Consider the following 18,280-nt stretch of genomic DNA (forward strand, 5'->3'; position numbering starts at 1 on the left):
TTTAAGTATATTATCTTATTTAATTCTTACAATATATCTATGATAAGGGTGCCATTATTATCCCCTTTTCACAGATGCAGCTCAGAGATGTGAAATAATTTGCTTGAGATTATCTAACTGGTAGTTAAACCCAAGCCTGTCTCATTCTGAAGTTAGTTTTCATAACTATTTTATTATACTGTCTCTTAGTCTACATTTTATCTCAGTGAAAAACTTATAGAGTCTAGACATATGTATTTCTGTTTCAATATATCCTGAAAATACTTGAACACTGAGATATAAAGTCTATAAGACTAAGATTACTCAGAGATATGGTATCAATTTCAACCTATACAATGGCAGAAAAATGGGAAAATCAGGAGGCATCAGCCATATTACATCTCTATTTTGGGGCCTGGGAAAGCATGTTTAGTAGATACATTCACAGTACTGGGAAATATGGTAAAATTATAATTAGAGGATATCATTCAGAGATTGATCTATTTTTCATTATTTTGGGGTAGGTTTATTCTGGTTTTGTCTTCTGTGATTTTGGTAAAATTGTTTATTTACTGTAAATTGCTTTATTTCAGTTTATTTTTGTTTCCACTAATTGCCATATCAGAGCATTACTTCACGTTGTGATTACTAACCACTGCAATTAATGTTTTATTATACTATATTTAAAATAACAATGAACTCATCATCTATTTTTCATATAACTGTAAATCACTGATAATATTGTGTTGTTATATTTGGAAACTTGTTTCATGTTGCTTAAGAACAGAATTGAATGCAGATATTTAATAATCAAATGTTATATAGTTATCTATGCAAAGTCATTACTCTACAAGCATATCTTATAATAATGCTAAATTTACACCCATGTAAACTATTTTAATTTTGCACAGCATACAGCACTGTACTAGGTGCTTAAGGGTAGGTGTATTGAAACTTATGTAATATATGGTCTCTGGACTCATACTGCCGTATTGAACTTTCATTTCCTCCAATAGTTATGTTTTCTCTCAGCTCCAAATTGTTGACATTTTATTTTTTCCTAGACCATCAGTCAGTCAGTTCAGTCACTCAGTTGTGTCCAACTCTGCGACCCCATGGACTGCAGCACGCCAGGCTTCCCTGTCCATCATCAACTCCTGGAGCTTACTCAAACTCATGTCCGTCAAGTTGGTGATGCGATCCAACCATCTCATCTTCTGTCGTTCCCTTCTCCTCCAGCCTTCAATCTTTCCCAGCATTGGATCTTTTCCAATGAGTTATTCTTCATATCAGGTGGCCAAAGTATTGGAGTTTCAGCCTTAGTATCAGTCCTATCAATGAATATTCAGGACTGATTTCCTTTAGGAAGGACTGGTCGGATCTCCTTTCAGTCCAAGGGACTCTCAAGAGTCTTCTCCAACACCACAGTTCAAAAGCATCAACACTTTGGCACTCAGCTTTCTTTATAGTCCAACTCTCACATCTATATGTGACTACTGGAAAAACCATAGGTTTGACTGGATGGACCTTTGTTGGCAAAGTAATGTCTCTGATTTTTAATATGCTATCTAGGTTGGTCATGATTTTTCTTCCAAGGAGCAAACATCTTTTAATTTCATGGCTGCAGTCACCATCTGCAGTGATTTTGGAGCCCCCCAAAATAAAGTCAGCCACTGTTTCCATTGTTTCTGCATTTATTTGCCATGAAGTGATGGGAGTGGCTGCCATGATCTTAGTTTTCTGAATGTTGAGTTTTAAGCCAACTTTTTCACTCTCCTCTTTCACTTTCATCAGGAGGCTCTTTAGTTCTTCGCTTTCTGCCATAAGGTTGGTGTCATCTGAATATCTGAGGTTATTGATATTTCTCCTGCAATCTTGATTCCAGTTTGTGCTTCATCCAGCCTGGCATTTTGCATAATGTACTCTGCATATAAGTTAAATAAGCAGGGTGACAATATACAGCCTTGATGTACTTCTTTCCCGATTTGGAACCAGTCTGTTGTTCCGTGTCCAGTTCTAACTGTTGCTTCTTGACCTGCATACAGATTTTTCAGGAGGCAGGTCAGGTGGTCTGGTATTCCCATCTCTAAGAATTTTCCCTGTTTTTTTGTGATCCACACGGTCAAAGGCTTTGGCATAGTCAATAAAGCAGAAATAGATGTTTTTCTGGAACTCTCTTGCTTTTTCCATGATCCAGCAGAGGTTGGCAATTTGATCTCTGGTTCCTCTGCCTTTTGTAAAACCAATTTGAACATCTGGAAGTTCACAATTCATGTACTATTGAAGCCTGGCTTGGGGAATTTTGAGCATTACTAGACCATAGCCCTCCCCTTTTTGTCCATTTTGACCATTCTTAGGCCGTAGTCCTCCCTTTTTTGTGTGACTTCTACTCATCTTTCAATCTCAGCATAGATAGTACTTCCTCTGGGAAGCTTTCCTTGACCCTTCCTACCTCTCTCTCAACATCTGTGCTCCTGTGGCACTTTGTACTTGACATCATGTAAACTTGTTTGATCAATGGTTCTACCTGTTTTGTTCACTTGAATCCCTACCATGTAGAGTAGATGCCATAAGATGCTTGTTGAGAGAAAGAATAAATGAATGAACGATCATTTGAATTAGGGGCCAGGTAGGACAGGGAGGCCTGGCGTGCTGCGATTCATGGGGTCACAAAGAGTCGGACATGACTGAACGAATCAACTGAACTGAACTGAGGCAGCATTGGGCTTCCCTGGTGGCTCAGATGGTAAAGTGTCTGCCTGCAATGTGGGAGACCCAGGTTTGATCCCTGGATCAGGAAGATCCCCTGGAGAAGGAAATGGCAACCCACTCCAGTACTCTTGCCTGGAAAATTCCATGGATGGAGAAGCCTGGTAGGCTACAGTTCATGGGGTCACAAAGAGTTGGACACTACTAAGCGACTTCACTTTCTTCTTTCTTTCTTAGGCAGCATTGGCCTTGTAGACCACATATACATATTTGCCATAATGGCAACTCTATTTCAGTGTCATAGAGAGAAAATAAATTTAAAATTTATTTTAAAAATTTAAAATATATAGTTGTTTCCAATTATATGAGAAATTATTAGCCAAAAGATAGCTATATTAATTTCCTCTTTGTACTGTAATAAATGTTTGTGCTATAAAAATGTTATTTGGGAAATAATTATTGCACACCTTTTGGATGAAAGCAACTTATTTGAAACTCTGAGAGGGATTCAAAAGAATTATATAATAGTCTTGAAAGACTATTTAAATCAGACGTTAAAAATTTTTTTTGACTAGATATTCCTCATCATGAATTTATGCTTTTTCCTTGTTATTGAGGGAAACACACTTAGTACAACATTTACACATGATGTAAAACCTCTGAGTAGAAGAGCTAGAAGATGAAAAAGTTCATTTTCTCAAACATTTTCCTAACTGAGCCTCTATAGTTCCTTTTGGTGCTTTCTTATATCCTTTTATGGGTGTCCAATTGCTACTGCTCTTTATTAACCCCTCTCTGCATCTAGAAAGTGTTAATTTAGTATGAGATAAATTGTACACAAATGAAGAAGAGTGATAACCATGTAAAGTAACACGCCAATTTGTGTAAAATGATAAATTTATTAGCAATGAAGAAACAGTAATGGAGTGAACAGAACGGGATAACATTAAGCAGGGAAGACATAAAATTAGTTTTAAAGATTTTAAAATTTTCTACAAAGGTTGACAGGAAGAAAATCTAAATTTTTGGTGAGGAAAAACAGAGTAAAAAAAGATTCTGAAACAGGAATTAGCAAATCATATATAGGAAAAGGAAAGCAGACATATTTGACTAGATCAGAGGCCCCCCGTGAAAATAAATTAGACTTTCCTTAAAGCAGTGAGGGACCAGACCACTGGAGTTAATGGATTAGAAGGAGCATATTGTTTGAGGGATTTCCTGGAAACCTTGTTTATTATTGCATCTCTAAAATTATCATGAAATCTAAACCGTTTTTTTCAAATGACTTTTTGGAGATAAGGTGTTTGTAAATCAGGGACCAGCCCAGAAGGTAGTGTGGTGAGGAGGAAGTGCTCCGTATATGGTCAAATATCTGACATGTAGTATCCCAAATAGCAGTTCTGTGAAAAGCAGCTGCAGGTGCAAGTTTATTTTAAAACAGACCACATCACAGGTGCAGTTCTCTTTACAAACATTTAACCACAAACCACTACCCTAAAAGTCTATGTGGAAAGCTATTGGGAAAAAAAATTTTGTTTGTTTTAATTTTTAAAAGAGTTGAGGATGAAGTTTCTTACTCATATTTTGAATTCTTTTTAAATTTATTTTTTGCCTCCGATATCTAAGATATAAATTTTATGTATGCTGTGATTGGACAAAGATCAATATTTGAAGAAATTCTGTATGCAAGAACCAAGAAAATGTCAATTAGAAGAAATTTCTCCATATAGATGTAAAAAAAGTACTATTGGTGACTTCTGGTTTTGTGGGAAATGAAAGAGACTGGAAGTTAAGAGGCTTAATGCTTCATCACCATTAGCTTTAGAATGACTAAGATTGATTCAAAAATTCAAAATAGATTCTAAACTTGTACAATTCAAATAGGAAAAAAGTTAACTCATGTAAAGGAGTGTATAATGTCATTACTATGGTTCTCTCCTTCACTTTGCTATGGCTCCGGGGGCCTTTTTTGTGCTATTTGTCCTATGCAGGCCAAGCTTTCTTCTATCTTAGGCCTTTTGCCTGCCGTTTCCTTTCTTCTTGGGGTAGTGTGTGTCTGAGTCTGTGGAAGGCAGAATAAGGTCTCCTTAAAAGTGTGCATGCTCTAATCCCTAGCACTTGTGAATCTGTTACCTATTACATAGCATGTGTGCTGTGCTCAGTCGCTTCAGTGGTATCTGATGCTTTGCGACCCTATGGACTGTAGCCTGCCAGGCTCCTCTGTCCATGGAATTCTTCAGGCAAGAACACTGGAGTGGGTTGTCATGCCCTCCTCCAGGGGATCTTCCCAACACAGAGACTGAATCTGCCTCTCTTGCCTCTCCTGCATTGGCAGGCGGATTCTTTACCACTAGTGCCACATGGGAAGCCCATTACATAGCAAAAGAGACTTACAAATGTGATTAAAAGTATGGGCCTTACAATGGGGAGACTATCCTCAGTTATCTGGAATGGGCCCAAGGTAATCACAGGAAGCCCCTAAAAGCAGAGAACTTCCCCTAGCTGGAAGCAGGAAGGATATGGGCAAAGCAGAGGTCAGAGACATTTTGAAGCATGAGAAGGAGTTGACCCACTGTTGGCTAACTTTGAAGATCAAGGGGACCACTGGTCAGGGAGTGCTGTCAGTATCTAGAAGCTGTAAACGACCTCAGGCTGACAGCAGACAAGGGACTGGGGACTTGAGCTCTAAAAGTGCAAAGGACTGAATTCAGCCAACAACCTGAATGAATTTGGCAATAGATTCTCTACCAGCACCTCAAGTTAAGAGTCGGGCTGGCTGACCCATAATAGGTTTCCACACTGTGAAGCCAGAGCAGAGGAGTTAGCTTACCCAGACTTCTGACTTACAGAACTGTGAGATCATTCATTTGTGTTTTTTAAGCCACTCAATTTGTGATGATTTGTTAATAGCAGCATAGAATATTAGTACAGGCTCCTTCTCACTTATTTCTGTTTTAGCCTAGATGTGACCTCTTCAAGAGAGCCCTTTCCAGAGTGTCTCTTCTAAAGCAGGCTACCTCAGACCTCCACCAGATGCTGTCACACTACCATTGTCCTTCAGTATCCGTGGGGGGTTAGTTTCAAGACCCCTTGGGGATACTAAAATCTGCAGATGCTCAAGTCCCTTATGTAAAATGGGACTTATATAAAATGGGTCTGAATTGCAGATGTGGAACCTGTGGATGCGGGCTGTACTTTGGTTATCTGCTTCATTGCATTTATCACAAGCTGTGATTATTTTATTTTCCTTAGCTGTCTTCTCCACTACAGTATAATCCCTGGAAAGCAGGGCCAGCTCAGCTATATCTTAACACCAAGGATGCAGCATACTGGATACATATTACATTGGCAACATACATTTTTTTAAAAAATTGTTTTTGGTGTATAGGCATGCCTTGTTTTATCATATTTTGCTTTATTGTGTTTTCTACAAATTAAAGGTTTGTGGCCACCCTGCATTGAGAAAATCTGTTGGTGTCATTTTTCCAATGTTTATTCATTCTATGTCTTTGTGTTACATTTCATTAATTCTCTAAATATTTCAGACTCTCCACCAGCAAAAAGATTACAATTTGCTGAAGGCTCAAATGCTGGTTAGTATTTTTTTTAAGCAATAAAGTACTATTTAAAAAAAATTTTCTCTTGGCTGCACCATGCAGCATGTGGGATCTTAGTTCCCTGACCAGGGATCAAGCCTGCATTCCCTGCCTGCAGTAGAAGCTCAGAGTCTTAACCACTGGACTGCCAGGGAAGTCCCTAAAGTACTTTTAAATTAAGGTTAGTACTTTTTTTTAAAGACATAATGCTATTGCACACTTAATAGACTAAATAATAGTATAAACATAACTTATATGTCCTGAGAAACCAAGGCATTCATGTGACTCACATTTTTGCTGTGGTCTGGGACCAAAGCTGCAATGTCTCTGAAGCATGCCTATAATAGGAAACGAAGTAATTCCAGTGCAGTAGTAGAGAATTTGTGACCAACTATAATGTATCAACAGGATGGAATATTTTATAACTACTTCAGAGGTTAACATGTATTCTATATCAATTTCTTTGAAATTGGTATATGAAATCTACAAGTGACAAAGAGGTACACAAAATAGTTTGCACAAATGTATGGTTCTATAAAAGTGAGTTCATATAAGCTTTTAAAGATTAGAAGTTAATTTTGGAAATAAAGTTTAGTATTCTTAATTCTGTCCTTAATTCTAAGTGTTTGCTTAACTTCACATTATGCAAAATGTGAGGCCATTATTTAATTCTTAATCTGCAAAATAGATCCAGCGTTAAGATTCTGAAAGGGAAGAGATGGGTATGCACTGTTTGGAGTGATAATTGGTCTTTCTTTGGCAGTGAAAATAATTTAAATTTAATAGGAATATATAAGTTTTCAAGGATAATATAACAAACACATACATACTACTACTTGATTCAAGAAGCATTACAAATACAATTGTGGTTGCTTGTTTACTTCTTACCATTAATAAGCATATCTTTAAAATTTTGTTGATAACGATTCTCAGTAAGTTCAAGTTGCTTTTGTAGAAGTGCTCTGCAGGTGTTTGGGGAAGTCCAGAACAACTCAGCCTGGAAGGCTTTCACCTTCCACAGGAGAAACAGACAACAGTGGATCAAGGCCTTTAGCTTGCATTTGTCGTAGAAAAACTCCCTCTTTAATCTTTGTGAATAACTTTATATACAATGAATTTGTGAAATTTTGAGTGACTATGGGATGTTTTGGGACTTCTCAGATGTTTAAAATTAAGCTGACAACAATTATATATTTATTATTTATAAATACACAAAGAATTTTCCACTTTTGAATGCTTTATCCCGCTTTGCTTCTCTTGGAGATAATTTTTGTAGTCACAGTTAGTGATTCTTGGATCTTTCCTTCAGTGATAATAGGATCTTCCCTCAGTTTATTTTCCTATGTTGATTCAAAAGTTACTTTGGTATTGTCTAGTGTCTCAAAGGTAAAGAAGGTAGATATACAATATATAGAGAGAAGGTGTAAAGACTGTGTTGCTGATAACTGTAACATATTTTAGAAGTTATGTTTTTGGAGCTGATTGCGCAGTCTGGAAAAGGTCAGTTTTCATTCCAATCCCAAAGAAAGGCAATGCCAAAGAATGCTCAAACTACCGCACAATTGCACTCATCTCACACGCTAGTAAAGTAATGCTCAAAATTCTCCAAGCCAGGCTTCAGCAATATGTGAACCGTGAACTTCCTGATGTTTAAGCTGGTTTTAGAAAAGGCAGAGGAACCAAAGATCAAATTGCCAACATCCGCTGGATCATCGAAAAAGCAAGAGAGTTCCAGAAAAACATCTATTTCTGCTTTATTGACTATGACAAAGCCTTTGACTGTGTGGATCACAAGAAACTGTGGAAAATTCTGAAAGAGATGGGAATACCAGACCACCTGATCTGCCTCTTGAGAAATTTGTATGCAGGTCAGGAAGCAACGGTTAGAACTGGACATGGAACAACAGACTGGTTCCAAATAGGAAAAGGAGTTCGTCAAGGCTGTATATTGTCACCCTGTTTATTTAACTTATATGCAGAGTACATCATGAGAAACGCTGGACTGGAAGAAACACAAGCTGGAATCAAGATTGCCGGGAGAAATATCAATAACCTCAGATATGCAGATGACACCACCATTATGGCAGAAAGTGAAGAAGTAAAAAGCCTCTTGATGAAAGTGAAAGTGGAGGGTGAAAAAGTTGGCTTAAAGCTCAACATTCAGAAAACGAAGATCATGGCATCCAGTCCCACTACTTCATGGGAAATAGATGGGGAAACAGTGGAAACAGTGTCAGACTTTATTTTTCTGGGCTCCAGAATCACTACAGATGGTGACTGCAGCCATGAAATAAGAAGACGCTTACTCCTTGGAAGGAAGGTTATGACCAACCTCGATAGCATATTCAAAAGCAGAGACATTACTTTGCCAACAAAGGTTCGTCTAGTCAAGGCTCTGGTTTTTCCTGTGGTCATGTATGGATGTGAGAGTTGGACTATAAAGAAAGCTGAGCACCAAAGAATTGATGCTTTTGAACTGTGGTGTTGGAGAAGACTCTTGAGAGTCCCTTGGATTGTAAGGAGATCCAACAAGTCCATTCTGAAGGAGATCAGCCCTGGGATTTCTTTGGAAGGAATGATGCTAAAGCTGAAACTCCAGTACTTTGGCCACCTCATGCAAAGAGTTGACTCATTGGAAAAGACTCTGATGCTGGGAGGGAATGGGGGCAAGAGGAGAAGGGGACGACAGAGGATGAGATGGCTGGATGGCATCACTGACTCGATGGGTGTGAGTCTGAGTGAACTCCGGGAGTTGGTGATGGACAGGGAGGCCTGGCGTGCTGCGATTCATGGGGTGGCAAAGAGTCGGACACGACTGAGTGACTGATCTGATCTGATTCATAACCAAGACTTGTTCTTCAAGTTCAAGGACAAATGGGAATAATGAATTGTTACAATGAATGCAGAATTCAATCCTTTAGAAGGAAAATCAAGAGAATTCAGCCATTTCTTGGGTTAAAGCCAAGAAGCCTATTAAAAAATACCATCATCCTTTTAAATGTTTAACTGGCAAAATGCCAGGATATCAAGGCTCCTTTTATGTTATGGAAGACTTTCAAAGAGAGAATATTAAAGATAGAGGCAAGGAGAGATAGATTACTTATGATAAGTATTCATGCTGTCCTTGCGCTTCCCAGGTGGCACAAGTAGTAAAGAATCTGCCTGCCACTGCAGGAGATTCAAGAGATGTGGGTTTGATCCCTGGGTCAGGAAGGTCCCTTGGAGGAGGAAATGGTGACCCACTCCAGTATTCTTGCCTGAAAAATTCCATGGACAGAGGAGCCTGGCGGGCTACAGTCCATGGTGTCACAGAGTCAGATATGACTGAGCAATTGAGCACTAGGTTATCCTTATGGATGAAATGGAGAATTGTAGTTCGTGTGATAGTATGGTATAACTTGATGGTATGAGTTAGCTTGAAATTAACTACTATACCCAAAATGTGTTTATTAATGGATTCTTGTTAGCTTGGAGGTGAGACTTTAGGTGTAAGCCATAGAAATTTTTTTAGCAGTATGCCATTGTACATTTTTATTAATGACTTAAATGAGGATTCTGATGGTGTATGTACCAAGTTTGTAGATGCTGTGAAGCTGAGAGAAATAATGGATGTGCTAGGTTTCAAAACCTGGATGCAAAAAGAATCTAGTTAGTTGTAATGTTGGTTTGAGTTTAGTAAGAAAAAACTTAGGGACTAGTGCTAAATCTCATACCCAAATCCCAACTGTTTAAATGTGAAGAAGTCATTACTTTACAGAAACACTGCAAACACTTTTTTAAAAGAAGATTTTAGTTGATTGTACTGGTTAATAGAAGCCAATAGTGTAACATAGTTGCCAAGAAAGAGATACTATAATCTTAAGTAGCATTTACTGAAAAATGTTATAGTCCTTCTATGTTTTGTACTTGGTCACATAACACTTGGACAATTGTATACATTTCTGAAAATTACACTTTAAAGTGTAATTTTAAGTGACATTTACAATATAGTCTGTCCTAAAAGAGACTAATAGTAGGAAAAGACTTAAAATTAGACACAGTTTTCAACGCCTTATGAAGATGTTCTCCATTCATCCTTTGTTCAGCTAATATATTTTAGGCATTTGTGCTTAGTTCTTGGAAGTGAGCAAGACAGTGCAGTTCTCAAGGAGCTTTTATTCTAATGAGGAGGAGACAGATGCTAAATAAACTAAATAAGATTTTGAACAATGATAAATTCTATGAAGAAAATAAAACAGAGTAAATGACAGTGACTAGTAATTAGGATGATTAGCAATCAGGGAGATTCTCTCTAAGGCAATGACATTTGACTTGAGACTTGACTGGTAATGAGGGGCCAACCATGCAAGGATATGGGAAGTGTCAACTGCAGAGAGACCAAAGTACAAAGTCCTGCCCAGGAGTGACTGGAGGGTGATGGGTGAAAGGGAGAGTTGTGGGCAATTGAGGGAGATAATGAGTTTGAATTTATTCTAAGTGTAATGAGAAGCCAGTAAAGGGTTTTAAGTCAGATATATCTCATTTACCTTACAAAAAGATTACTGCTCAGTGGACAATGAGTTATGGGGGTAAGACAATGTAGAGAAAAGTTTGGGGCTATAAATAGTTTAATGAGTTATAAACATGAAATCACTTTTTTCTCCCAATCATTGCTTCCAGTTACCATAATTAAATTTTCTTTGCCTTACAAGGTTTTAAGAAGATTCAATAAATTTGATCATTTTCTATTATTAAATGTGTAGTTTGTTTGCTGTGAAACTAAAACAGCTCAAAATGCAGTCTATTAAAAAAAAGTATGTGCATGCATGCTCAGTCACTTTGTTATTTCTGACTCTTTGTGACCCTTTGGATTCTAGCCTGCCAGGCTCTGCTGTCCACAGGATTTTTCAGGCAAGAATTCTAGAGTGGGTTGCCATTTCTTTCTTCAGGGGATCTTCCCGACCAAAGGATTGAACCCATGTCTCCTGCGTTTCCTGCACTGCAGGTGGATTCTTTACAGGTGAGCCATTGGGTTAAGTCTAAAAACTTACATCTCATACTTTATAGAAATACTTATTTTTTACAAGAGGATGTTAGTTGGCTGTATAATTATTAGAAGCCAATAGTGTAACATAGCTGCCAAAAAAGGATACTATAATTTTAAGTAGAATTTATTGAAAAATATTATATGCCTGTTGTTGAGTCACTAAGTTGTTGTCTAACTCTTTGCAACCCCATGGACTACAGCTTGCCATGCTTCCCTGTCCTTCGCTATCTCCTGGAGTTGGCTCAAATTCTTGTCCTTTGAGTCAGTGATGTCATCCAACCATCTCATCCTTTGTCATCCCCTCTTCTCCTGCCTTTAGTCTTTCCCAGCATCAGGATCTTTTCCACTGAGTCAGCTCTTTGCATCAAGTGGCTAAAGTATTGGAGCTTCAGCATCAGTCCTTCCAATAAAAATTTAGGGTTGATTTCCTTTAGGATTGAGTGGCTTGATCTCCTTGCTGTCCAAGGGACTCTCAAGAGTCTTCTCCAGCCCCACAATTCAATTCTTTAATGCTCAGCCTTCTTTATGATCCAACTCTCATATTCATACATGACTTCTGGGAAAACCATAGCTTTGACTATATGGACTTTTGTTGGCAAAATGATATCTGTCTCAGCTTTTTAGTATACTGTCTAGGTTTGTCATAGATTTCTTTCCAAGGAGCAAGCATCTTTTAATTTCATGGCTGCAGTCACCATTTGTAGTGATTTTGGAGCCCAAGAAAATAAAATTTGTCACTGCTTCTACTTTTTCCCCCTTCTGTTTGCCATGAAGTGATAGGGCCAGATGCCATGATCTTAGTTTTTTGAATGTTGAGTTTCAAGCCAGCTTTTTCACTCTCCTCTTTCACCCTCTTCAAGAAACTCTTTAGTTCCTCTTCACTTTTTTCCATTAGAGTGCCATTATCTGCATATTTAAGGTTGCTGATATTTCTTCCAGCAGTCTTGATTGATTCCAGCTTGTGATTCATCTACCCTGGCATTTTGCATGATGTACTCTGCATAGAAGTTAAATAAGCAGGGTGACTATATACAGCCTTGACATACTCCTTTCCCAATTTGGAACCAGTCCAGTGTTCCATGTCCGGTTCTAACTATTGCTTCTTGACCTGCATACAAGTTTCTCAGGAGACAAGTAAAGTCCTCTATCTCTTTAAGAATTTTCCAGTTTGTTGTGATCCATAGTCAAAGGCTTTAGTCAGTGAAGCAAAGGTAGATGTTTTTCTGGACCTCCCTTGCTCTCTCCATGATCCAATGAATGTTGGCAGTTTGATCTCTGGTTTATCTGCCTTTTCCAAACCCAGCTTTTACAGCTGAAAGTTCTTGGTTCACATTCTGCTGAAGCCTAGTTTGAAGGATTTTGAGCATAACTTTGCTAGCATGTGAGATGAGCACAATTGGGTGATAGTTTGAACATTCTTTGGCATTTCCTTTCTTTGGGATTGGAATGAAAACTGACCTTTTCTAGTCCTGTGGTCACTGCTGAGTTTTCCAGATTTGCTGTTATTGAGTTCAGCCCTTGAACAACATCATCTTCTAGGATTATAAATAGCTCAGCTGAAATTCCATCATCTTCACTAGCTTTGTTTGTAGTAATGCTTCCAAAGGCTCACTTGACCTCACACTCTAGGATGTCCAGCTGTAGGTGAGTGACCATGTTTTGTCAGAACCCTTCACTATGACCTGTCAGCCTTGGTTGGCCCGGAGGTGTGGCATGGCTCATAGCTTCATTGAGTTACGCAAGTTCGTTCACCGTGGCAAGTCTATAATCCATGAAGGGGGTTACAGGCCTGCTTTTTTGTTAATTTCAAGTCTTTGACATCTAATTCAAACAAAATGGAATAGTAGAGGCCACATTTACCTTCCTGCTTGGAACAGCTGACAAAATCTATGAAAGTGATTTTTAAGACATTGGCCATTAGGCGACAAAGGACAGTGATCTCTGAGAAATAGAAAACAGATGAGGAGACCTTTGCAATTGCCCCAGCTTGCTTTCTTGAGAGAATTTCTAGACCATGGCTTCACTGGTGAAATCTGCCAAACATTATAGGGAAAATATTGCTAATTCTATAAACTCTTCCAAAAAGTTGAGAGGAGGAAATACTTCTAAACTTTTTCTATTGGGCCAGCATTATCCTGATAAAACCAGGCAAAGACATTATAAGAAAAGAACATTTCAGACTAATATCCATTATGAACATAAAAGCAGAAATTCTAAGCAAAATGTTAGTGAGTTGAGCTCATCAGTTTATAAGAAGGATTGCTATTGCTAAGTCACTTCAGTCGTGTCCGACTCTGTGTGACCCCATAGACGGCAGCCCACCAGGCTTCCCCGTCCCTGGGATTCTCCAGGCAAGAACACAGGAGTAGGTTGCCATTTCCTTCTCCAATGCATGAAAGTGAAAAGTGAAAGTGAAGTTGCCCAGTCGTGTCCAACTCTCAGCGACCCCATGGACTGCAGCCTTTACATCATAATTAAGAGGGTTTTATACCAAGAATGCAAGTTTAGTTTAAACTTTTAAAATCAGTGCAATTTACCACACTAACAAACTAAAAAAGGAAAATCATATGGTCATCCAACAGAGAAAAAGCATTTGAGAAAAATACAGTGTACATTTCTGATAAAGAAGAAAAGTCTCAGCAAACTGGGAACAGAAAGGAACTTCATCACCTTGTTAAAGGGCATTCAAGGAAGGTCTAACATCATACTTAATGTAGCAACAACTCATTCCCATTTGTTTTAAAACTGCATTCACAGGCAGTTTTAAAAATAGACATTTAGGTTGCTTCCAGTTTTAGTCTATTACAAGTAAATAACACTTTTCCCAAGTGTCTTCTGCCTCCTCCTCCAAGTCAGAAAAATTCTGGATATATATTCTTTTCTTCCTTTTGGCTTCACTGAGAAATAATTGGCATATAATGTTGTGTAAGTTTAATATATTTATCACATTTCTTTATCTATTTGTCTGTGTGTGGACACTTAGGTCATTTCCATGTCTTGGCTATTATGAATAATGCTTCAGTGAACATGGGTGTGTAGATGTCTTTGAGATCATGGTTTAATTTCCTTTGGATATATAACCAGAAGTAGGCTTACTGGATCAAATGATAGTTTTATTTTTAATTGTTTAAAAATCTTCATACTGTTTTCCATAGCCATTGTATCAGTTTACATTCTCACCAGCAGAACACGTGGGTTTCCCTTTTCTTCACATCCTTACCAGCATTTGTATCTCTTATCTTTTTGATAATAGCCATTTTTAGCAGCTATGATGTGATATCTCATGGTTTTGATTTACATTTCCCAGGTGATTAGCGATGTTGAGCACCTTTTCATGTACTTGTTGGACATTTATATGCCTTCTTTAGAGAGATGTGTATTTCAGTCTTCTGCCCACTTAAAAATCAGATTTTTTTTTGCCATTTAGTTGTATAAGTTCCTTCTTTATTTTATATATATTAACTTTTTATCAAATATATGGTTTGTAAATATTTCTTCCCATTCAATAAGTTGCACTTTCCTTTTGCTAATTGTTTCTTTTGCTGTGCAGAAACTCTTTAGTTTGATGGTCCCTGTTTGTTTTTTTTCTTTTTTTTTTTTGCTTGTGCTTTTGGTGTAATATCCAAAATATTATTGCCAAGAACAATTATAAGGAGTTCTTTTCTGTATGTTTTCTTCTAGGAGTTTTAAGGTTTAGGTCTTACATTTAAATCCTTAATGTATTTCAAATTAATTTTATGAGTGGTTTAATAGGGGTCCAGTTTCATTATTTTGCATATGAATACCCAGTTTTCCCAACACTATTTATCGAAGAAACTAGTGTTTCTCTATTTAGACTTACTGTCTCTTTTGTCAAATATTAGTTGACCATATATGTGTGGATTTATTTTTGGGTTCTCCCTTCTGTTCCAGTAGTCTGTGTGTTTCTTTTCATGCCAGTGCCCTACTGTTTTGATTACTCCTAAAGGCAATGGCAACCTACTCTGGTACTCTTGCCTGGAAAATCCCATGGACAGAGGAGCCTGGTAGGCTGCAGTCCATGGGGTCACTAAGAGTCGGACATGACTGAGCCACTTCACTTTCACTTTTCACTTTCATGCATTGGAGAAGGAAATGGCAATCCACTCTGGTGTTCTTGCCTGGAGAATCCCAGGGACGGGGGAGCCTGGTGGGCTGCCGTCTATGGGGTCGCACAGAATCGGACACGACTGAAGCGACTTAGCAGCAGCAGCATAGATTTGTTGGATATTTTCATTTATACCTTATAAGGGTCATGTAATAGAAGCCCATATCACTTTCTATGTTCCTACATGCCTGCAACCCCAAGGGGATATGTCAGGCTCTCCTAGGAGTGTTTTCCTTAAATTTCATTGCAGTCAATAGCCCCAAGTTCGATTTGCATTTTCTGCAACCCAGCAAGTAGTGACCAACATAATGCTGGTGATAATGATGATGATGATGATATAATCACTAGTACCTATATAGCACTAAAAAGTAGAGACATTTACTTTGCTGACAAAGGTCCATCTAGTCAAAGCTATGGTTTTTCCTGTAGTCATGTATGAATGTGAGAGTTGGACCATAAAGAAAGCTGAGCGCCGAAGAACTGATGCTTTTGAACTGTGGTGTTGGAGAAGACTCTTGAGAGTCCCTTGGACTGCAAGGAGATCCAACCAGTCCTTCCTAAAGGAAATCAATCCTGAATATTCATTGGAAGGACTGATGCTGAAGCTGAAACTCCAGTACTTTGGCCACCTGATGTGAAGAACTGACTCATTTGAAAAGACCCTGATACTGGGAAAGATTGAAGGCGGGAGGAGAAGGGGATGACAGAGGATGAAATGGTTGTATGGCATCACCAACTCGATGGACATGAGTTTGAGTAAGCTCCAGGAGTTGGTGATGGACAGGGAGGCCTGGTGTGCTGCAGTCCATGGGGTCTCAAAGAGTTGGACAAGACTGAGCGACTGAACTGAACTGAACTGATATAGCACTTACCATATGCCAAGATCTGACTTCTTTATGTGTGGCAGTATATGTTAAGTCTCAGAACAATTCTGTAAAATATGTGTTATGCATTATTATTGTCCCCATTTTATAGAGAGGGGAATTGAAATATAGAGGTTGAGCAATTTGACCAAGGTTTACCTCGTGTCACACAACTACTAAGTGGTGGATTGTGTGGTGAACCCAAGCAGTTAGACTCAGAGGCTTTTCTCTGAATTATTATATATATTGTTTCTCAATTTCCCCTTCTTGCAGGGTCCCTGATTTCATTATTTTCTTGATCCTCTCTCTCACTTTACTTTGGGGAGAAAAGAAAACCTTATCCTGCCCTCTCTCAAAAGTAAAAGGAGGAAAGTCTCTTACCACAAAGAAGCTATTTCCATAAGCTTCTTTGATAGCATTCCTCTTTTCCCTCCAAAGTTCTCTAAGGACTGGAGGAGGTAGCTGGGAGTACTGGGGGCAGTGATAGCAGTAAGTTGAGTTCTGTTGCTTCTTGTTAAGTCTTGGAGGAAGTATCTAACTCTCTTTAGAATTTAAGGTACTTTAGCCTTTTAGCTGTGAGCCCTCATTGCCAATTCTGGGGCAAAGGGAAAAAAATCACTTTTTATTACGAGGCTATTTTAGTAGTTTTAGGAAAGAGGATGGAGGCTTGAACTAGAGTGGCAGTGAAAATGGAGAGAATTAGATAAATTTGGGATGTATTTTGGAAATAAAACCAAGTAAGACATGGTGGCAAATTGAACGTGACGGAGAAGAACGGAAACGAATTAAAGAGGAGGATTTTGTCTTGAGCAACCTAGATGGAGGTGGTATGGAGGTGCCATTTACAGAGATGAGGGAGAGCAGAGACAGAAAGTGATTAGAGTGGAAGTGTGAGGGTGGCTTGGTCATCAAGAGTACTGTTTTGCCTGGTTAAGTTTTAGATACCTGTTAGACTGCCCAGTGAAGAAAGTTGGATATAGTTTGCAGCTCAGTGGGCAAGATAAAGTCTACAATCACACATCTGAAGATCACAGCATGTCTTAAATTCAAAGCCATGGGATAAGATAAAATCAGTTAAGGAGAGGATAAGAGAAAAGAGAAGGCTGAGGATCAACCTTAAGATTCAAAGGAAAATTCAGCAAGATCCTGAACAGGAGTTGTCAATGAGATAGTAAGACAACAAGAAGAGTGTATTTTCTGTGTCTCAAGATTCAAAGGAAAATTTAGCAAGATCCTAAACAGGAGTAGTCAATGAGATAGTAAGACAACAAGAAGAGTGTATTTTCTATGTCTCAAGAGAATCAAGTGTTTTTTCGTGATTTGAGTATCCTAAATATAATAAGCTATGTACAGAGGAAGTGAAGCATTGATCTTTTTCAGACGGCTTTCTAAACTCAGCCTGTCTGCTGTATAGGAAATTGAAACAAAACTTGAGCTGGAGTAGAGAAGGTGGGACTAAATTACCATAAGATCTCTTTCATTCAAATGAATCTACCACTGAAAATCTTACTGTAAAAATTTTATATATAAATGTGGAAAAATAAACCATTTTTGGTGAAAAATTGAGAACATTGAGCCAAGCTCCCAATTATTTAACTTACTTGAATGAAACTATTTACATTTTTTCAGTGGGAAGAACAAAACCAGAGATGAAGTAGTTTAAAAATTAAACCAGACCTACTGAAAAGGTTATGAGACAATTCACCTGTAAAACATAGATACAGATAAATAGAAGCCTCAGCTAAGTGATTTTCAATGTAAGCCCATTTGTTACAAAGAAATTACCTTTATTAACTTCTTGCTCTTCCGTAGTTAATGCTGCTAGTTACTCTCCTCCTCCACAGGCTTCTTAGTCTACCAATTTTCAACATCAGAATCAACTGGAAGCCTTTTTAAAAATACACATTTCAAGGCCACATCTCTGAAAATTCTGGTTGGGTGTAGCCAGGAAGTATGTATTTTGACTAATACTTCAAGTGAT

This window comes from Bison bison, unplaced genomic scaffold (assembly GCF_000754665.1).
Source record: "Bison bison bison isolate TAMUID 2011002044 unplaced genomic scaffold, Bison_UMD1.0 scf7180017864110, whole genome shotgun sequence".
NCBI lineage: Eukaryota > Metazoa > Chordata > Mammalia > Artiodactyla > Bovidae > Bison > Bison bison.